This window comes from Rattus norvegicus, chromosome 1 (genome assembly GCF_036323735.1).
Source record: "Rattus norvegicus strain BN/NHsdMcwi chromosome 1, GRCr8, whole genome shotgun sequence".
In the NCBI taxonomy this organism is placed as follows: domain Eukaryota; kingdom Metazoa; phylum Chordata; class Mammalia; order Rodentia; family Muridae; genus Rattus; species Rattus norvegicus.
In genome coordinates, this window is record NC_086019.1 from 147,814,618 (window position 1) to 147,821,871 (window position 7,254).

Here is a 7,254-nt window from a genome sequence, read left to right on the forward strand (position 1 = left end):
CACACCCCTTTCTGCCCCAACACTCTACTGTGTGTTTCTCAAGATCAAGTGCATTTGCTTATATAACCACATTTCCATTATCAAATCAAGACTTTATCATTGGTTTAATATAATTACGCAAGCTCCAAATGTTATTCATTTGTTTTTAATTACCTAAGAAGTGACCTTTATGAAAAAGCAAGTCATGGTTTGGGACAAATGGAGCCTCACAGGCCACTTTGTTTTCATGTCTCTGTCTCTCTTCAGTCCCCTGTCATCTAGTGATGTTTCTGCCTTTTTTTTAAAGTAGACTTTATTTTCATAACAGTTTTAAGTTCACAGCACAACGGAGTGGGAAGTATGTGGCATTCCCAGCCACTCTGTCCTTCAACATCTCCCCACACCCACCGTCAACACCCAAATGATTATCCAACATTGATGTATCATTGACATCCAGAGTCCACTCTTGTTCTAACAAACATAGGATCATGTGCATCCACCACTCCAGTATCGTAGAATGTTTTCACTGCTCTTAGTTTCTCTCATCCACCCCTCCCCTTTCTTTCATTTCTCACCATAGATCCTTCCAGCTGCCATATAACTGGGACCTACAATGTATACACTGTTCAGATTGACTTCTCTCACCTTGCTAACACACATGTAATTTTCTGCTATGCCATTTTATGGCTGAATAGTTCTTTCAGAAATGAATGTTATTCCATTGCTCGGCTGTACACAGTTCATTCATTTGTTCACTCAGAGAAGGGTATCTTAGTTGCTTCCAAGCCTGGGAAAATAGGAATAAAGCTGCTGTAAATATCTACATGTAGGCTTTTGCATGGGTAGAAGATTTCAACTCATCTGGACAAAACAAAACAACAAAACAACAACAACAACAACAACAACAACAACAAGAAAAAGAAGAGGTTGGCTGCTGAGCCACAGAGAGAGTACATCTAGGACCTTACAAAGACGCTCAACTGCCTTCCAAGTCTTTTCCATTTTGCATTCCCACCACCAATGAATGAGAGCCCCTGTTGCTCCATGCCTTTTGTGTTGTCAATGGTTTAGTGGGTGTGTGGTACTGACATATTTCTGCTCTTTTAAAAGTAATTTTTCACTGAATGTTTTATTTACATTTCAAATGTTATCCTTCTTCCCAGTTTCCTCTCCACAAAACTACTATTCCATCCCTTTCACCCTGCTTCTATGAGGGTGCTCTCCCACCGACCCACCACTCCCAACTCACCGCCCTGGCATTCGACTACACTGGGGCATTGAGCCTTCACAGGACCAAGGGCCTCTCCTCCTTTTGATGCCACATAAGGCTACATATGCAGCTGGAGCCATGAGTCCCTCCATGTGTTCTCTTTGGTTGGTGGTTTAGTCCCTGGAAGCTCTGGAGTGTGGGGGGATCTGGTTGGTCGATATTGTTGTTCTTCCAGTGGGGTTGCAAACCCCTTCAGCTCCTTCAGCCCTTTCCCTATCTCCTCCATTGGGGTCCCTGTGCTCAGTCCAGTGGTTGGCTGCGAGCATCTGCATCTGTATTTTTCAGGCTCTGGCAGAGCCTCTCAGGAGGCAGCTATATCAGGCTTCTGTCAGCAAGCACTTCTTTGCATCCACAATAGTGTCTGGGTTTGGTGTCTGTATATGGAATGGATCCCCAGGTGGGGCAGTCTCTGGATGTCTGTTCCTTCAGTCTCTACTCCACACTTTGTCCCTGTATTTCCTTTAGACAGGAAGAATTCTGGGTTAAAAATTTGGAAATGAGTGGGTGGCCCCATCCTCCGATGGGGGTCTTGCCTAACCCCTGGATATGGTCTCTGCAGGTTCTCCCTCCTCTTTGTTGGGCATTTCAGCTACTCTCATCCTCATTGGGTCCTGGGAGCCTCTTGCTTTCCTGGCATCTGGGACTTTCTGGTGGCTACCCCAGTTCCCATCCCCATTGCTACACACCTCTGTTCAAATTTCTTACCCTATGTATATCATCCTGTCTCCTCCCATACCTGATCCTCCCACCCCTTTTTCCCTCCTCTCTTCTCCCAAGACCCTCCCACCCTTCTCCTCCTGTGAGTATTTTATTTCCCCTTCTAAGAAGGACTGAAGCATCTACTCTTTGGGTTTCCTTCTTTGTGAGCTTCATATGGTCTGTGAGTTGTATCGTGGATATTCTGAGCTTTTGGCCTAATATCCACTTATCAGTGAGTGCATATCATGTGTGTTCTTCTGTGACTGGGTTACCTCACTCAGGATTATATTTTCTAGTTATCATCCATTTGCCTGAAAATTACATAAAGTCATTGTTTTTAGTAGCTGAGTAGTACTCCGTTGTGTAAATGTACCACATTTTCTGTACCCATTCTCTGTTGAGGGACATTTGGGTTCTTTCCAGCTTCTGGCTATTATAAATAAAGCATCTTTTGGGTAATATGCCCAAGAGTGGTATGGCTGGGTATATTTATGCTTTTTACAGAATAAGAAAAATCTTTTGTAGATTATGTCTCTGGATTTACAGCAACATTGGCTACGAGATTTGTCACAATGAGATTATGTAGACCAAACTCATTCCTGATGACGTTTCCTTACTTAATTAACCATGACTAACATAGCTAGCTGAACTTTTCCTAATTGTTGTTCAACTAACTACATACTTCGTTAAACTTTGTTCTCTGTGATCCATTTGCTTGAAGCCAAATTATCTTAATTATTTAATAATTTATGTGTATAGAGCTATCCCCAAACATTAGTGTGACATGTGACAGAGGCCACACCAGGCTGTGTCCAAAGGGTCTGCATGTATTTATCATGTCAGTAAATCAACAGAGCAAAGTAAGTTCAAGTCAAAGGTAGTCTTGGGTAGAGTAGAAGAGAAGACTATGCTCTGGTTTTGGTCCCTGTGGTGTCCCTCTGTGGCCCATGTCCAAGTACACTGGCTGTTCTTCCAGGCCAGAGGGGACAACAAGGCCTGTCACAAAGCCGGACTCCTTTCCTTTTTGCTTCTTGCACTCCAGAATGAGTTCATGTGTTCAGAATGAATTGTGTCTAAGCCAGATGAACACCAAAGGCACCATTTCCTACTCTCAGGAGTCACTTGCCTTTTTTCTTCCAGGCCACACTGGGGAAGACATACTTTTCATAGAAGTTTCCCATTTTGCTGGGAGCAGAATGTTCAATAAAGAACATTCAATTTAATTAGCACATTAACATAATCACATCAAGCTTAGACACAGAGCTTGACAATTGGAAATTGGGTAAATGAACGCGAATGATTTCAGCCCTATGCTTTATAATTAGGTAACGAGGAGAACGTTTAATGCTGCCCTGTGTACTCAATGTGCTGGTTTCTGATTTAAGAGGCTGGGGTTGTTGACGCCAACGACACTTAAATTTATCTTACTATTCAAATGAGACAAAAGAGTAAACACAGATTTTTCTACTCACAGGCACTTTTTGACCTTCTGTGCTCAATGTGAAATGTTCTTTTGCTTTCAGCAGCATTCATCAAAGCCATAATGCAGCAGTGAGGAGCTTTATAAATGAAAACAGGTGTCAACGCCAATGTCTAGAGCTCAGAACACAGAAAACATAAAAGGTGACCAAAATAAATAAATAAACCCTCATGGAAAATTCTGGGTTTCAGTCTCCCTTTTATAATGTGCCAGGATGTTTTGTTTCCCTCTTCAGCCAGGGTCTCATGTGGCCCTGGGCTGTCCTCCAATTCAATATGTAGCTGAAAATGACCTTGAGGTCCTGGTCCTCCTGCCACCACCTCCTTAGTACTGAGATTACAGGGTTGTGGCAATTCTGTGATTGAACTGTTCATAGATTTCCCATTCTCAGCTCTGTCCTCCCAACCAACTTAGGTGATCTGCAATGATAGGTCATGTTCCCAGCAGAACTTTTGAGACATAAGAGCAAAAGCAAACAGAGCAAGCCGGTCAGAAACAACAAAGACCTTGTAGGATGATGTCATCACGCAGGTGAAGGCAAGTACAAGATAGAATGAGGCCTGTCGTTGGATGAGAAGGCGGGATGGGTGGGGGAAAGTTTTAGAGGGAGGAGGAGACTGGAACAAGGGACAGGAGAAGCAGCAGAGAGAACATGGAGGCAGATGTTAAGATTCTTCTCTGCACATTTACAGGTTGTTATGAAAATTCTTAAGGGACGGATGTGTACAGGGCTTTGTATGTCTAGATGAGCAAATTATATATCATCAATTGGATCAGAGGTTATTGTGTTGTGTGTTCTTTCATGTGGCGATTTAAGTTCAAGAGAGTGTGTGATGGCTGCCATGAAATCGGGATGCGTATGTCTGGCATGGTGGCAACCTGCCTCGGGAACTAGACAGGTAGAGAGATTGTTGCCAGGCGCAGAGAGCAGCCATCGGCAGTGTGATATGGGATGGAGCAGAGCAGGTGAGACACTTTGCTGAAATGAATATATCTACCAGGTATCTTGGGGCAATATGGTGCCAGACCTAGTGTGGGGTAAAAGACAGCATTTTAAAAATAATTTTACAGCAACAAAACCTCATGTGGCTGACCTTAGTCTTTTGACCATCTGGAAGTTGACAAGCAAAAGGCAATATTTGAAGGACACACAGTAGGGAGATCATAGATACTGGCATTGATGTCACACAAACTTACATCTGCCACCTTGATGGCTAATCCTTCTTGTTAACTTGATATGACTTAAAGATTCCATGGAATATGTATTTCTAGGTGTCTGTACAGGTGATTCCATAAAGGCTTCACTGGGCAGAGAAGACCTTCCCCGAGTGAGAGCAACACCATCCCACAGGCTGGGATCTCCAATTGAATAAAAAGAAAAAGCAAGCTAAGCACTACTATTCATCTGTCTCCTGTCTGCAGAGGCAATGTTACCCTACACACCACTCTCCAGCCACCATGCCTTCCCAGTTCTCAAGGGTTGTGTTCCCTCAAACTCTATGCTGACATGAATTCTTGCTCTTTTAAAGTTTTTTGCAGGATACTTTGTCTCAGTAATGGGGAAAGTAACTCACACTGTCACCCACCTGCAGTGAGGCCCTGAGCAGTTTGCTTGGCCAGTTGCTTCACGCGTGACATGGGAATGGCAGCACTGATGCTAGTCACTTCACTGCTGTGGAAAGCCACTGAGACAACAAGAAGAGCACTGTGCGTAGCCTCGAGTAAGCTGCTGCTGAATGTCTATGAGACATCTCCGGAGTGGGAATGGGACAGTGTCCATGGGGTCAGGGTGGCTATGGCTCTATGAAGTGCATCCGCTGAAGGTCACTGAGTATTTTTGCACACCTAGGGCCTTGGGCAGCTTACAGCTTCCCATTTTCATGTGTACCATGGCAGGGAACTTCAGAACCCACCTAGGCAACTGTGATCCTTAGCACACTGGTTCTCCCATTGTCTTAGTCTAGATGGTGCTGGTCAATGCCCCTTGGACTTGCTTTTCCCCTTGGATTGGTGTTCTTTCCCATCCCTGTGCTTGTTGAAACTTTCCCAAGGTTTTGCCTCTTTACATGTCTGTCAAATTTCCTTTCTATCAAACTCGAATGAAGCCTCCCCTCGGAACTTCATGTGTATACTCTTCAGTCCTAACTCTGTGTCACCATTCCCATGACTCTTTGTGCAGCCTGAGCTATTCCTTTCATTGAGCTGTAAGCTTCTGGGTGTTTGACAAAGGCTTGGATTGTAACTCATTTCCCTTGTGAACTCCCTCCGCTAGCCCAGTGGCCCACTTGCTTGTTCTACAAGGCCCTGCTCGCTTTCTCTTTCTCTAAGTCAAAATTGTTTATCAGAATGTTAATCTGAAATGTTTATGTTTCCCAATAAGTTTAAGATAGAATAAAGCAATGAATGCTTGACTTTGAATACCATATATGCATGATGATTGACACATGGCACATATATAACTTACCAGGGGCAATTATGTTTATGAGAGTCATTGGTAGAGGGCAAAATCTCTGAAGTAGAGCCAGCATTTACTGACTACACATTCTTTTCCTGGAACAGTATGCACACTACTGTGGCACACAGCAGCATTCACCCAGAAGGGAAGATTTTATTACTGCTTTTTTACATCGGGGAATTCAGTGCTCTGTGAGGTCAACTTCACCCAGTGCTCCTTCTGTGGCATTAGAATAATAATATCAGTACATAGAAGAAGACCATCCTAATGCACTTTAACTACTGTTCCCCACCACATGGCTTGCACTACACTTTTAAACACAGTAATATTCTCTTAGAATCTGAATGACATATAATTCTACTCTCGGTGGGTATGTGTGGTGGTTTGGATGAGAAAGTTCCCCCCACAGGCTCCAGTATTAGGACGCTCAGTCCCCAGCCTTAATGGAGGAACTATGTCACTGGGAGCAAGATTTGAGAGCTAAGAGCCTCAAGCCATGTATGCTGTGTGCTTGTGGTTGAGATGTGAGCTCTCAGCTTCTTGCTCCTGCCACCGTGACTGCTGCTTGCTGCCATGCCTCTCCACTACAGTGAGTTCCTAGTCCTCTGGAACCATAAGCTAAACAAACTCTTCCATAAGTTGTTCTCAGTCGTGGAGTTTTACCACAGGAGAAAAAATGTGACTGATACAGGGTGTCACGATATAGGTAAATGTTTTCTCTTCTTTTGGTTTGTAAATTATGTCTATCACAGGGGAAAGGATCCATGTTTCTTCTACTAGAGATTTATTTTTTTATCTAAGTGTGTGTGTGTGTGTGTGTGTGTGTGTGTGTGTGTGTCGTGTGTCTGTGTATGTGTCTGTGTGTGTGTATGTGTGTGTCTGTGTGTGTGTGTGTGATGTGTCTGTGTGTGTCTGTGTGTGTGTCTCTGTGTGTCTGTGTATGTGTGTATGTAAGAGAAGGTCTGAAGAGGGAGTCTCCTAAACTGGAATTACAGGTGGTTGTGAGCTATCTAATGTGGGCACTGGGAGCTGAACTCAGGTCTTCTGCAAGAGCATGAGTGCTCTTAACCACTTGAACCATCTCTTCAGCCCCCATGTCCTCTCTGCATTTTTAAACAAACAGAATATGGTTTCAATGAGAAAAGGTATGACTGGTCCTTGAAGTGTTGCATAAATGAAAGTCCCAGCATGCTTTCATTTGCTGTCTATAATATTAATGCTACAGTTCTCAGGAAACACACAGGGCAGAGTTGAAAATGTTCCAATCTTCAGGCTCCAACTGTAACCAAAAGAACTAGAATTAGTCTTATCACACCTGAAGCTACACTTGGCCCTGGCTTCTAAAGGCCATGTGTCCTTAGAAAAGTCACT

The 7,254-nt window shown here is 43.6% G+C and overlaps 1 long non-coding RNA gene across 2 annotated transcripts; it reads right to left on the reverse strand.

Moving 5' to 3' along the window:
- Window positions 1–876: 876 nt before the first annotated feature.
- LOC134485143 (uncharacterized) lies at window positions 877–6,701 on the reverse strand. Of its 2 annotated transcripts, none has more exons than XR_010063084.1 (3): window positions 5,015–6,701; window positions 3,421–3,507; window positions 877–1,708 (listed from the first exon to the last, which is right to left on the reverse strand). It is a non-coding gene; the product is annotated as an uncharacterized LOC134485143 (long non-coding RNA). The 2 variants fall into 2 exon arrangements; XR_010063083.1 differs by lacking the exon at window positions 5,015–6,701 and adding an exon at window positions 4,626–4,756.
- Window positions 6,702–7,254: the final 553 nt, after the last annotated feature.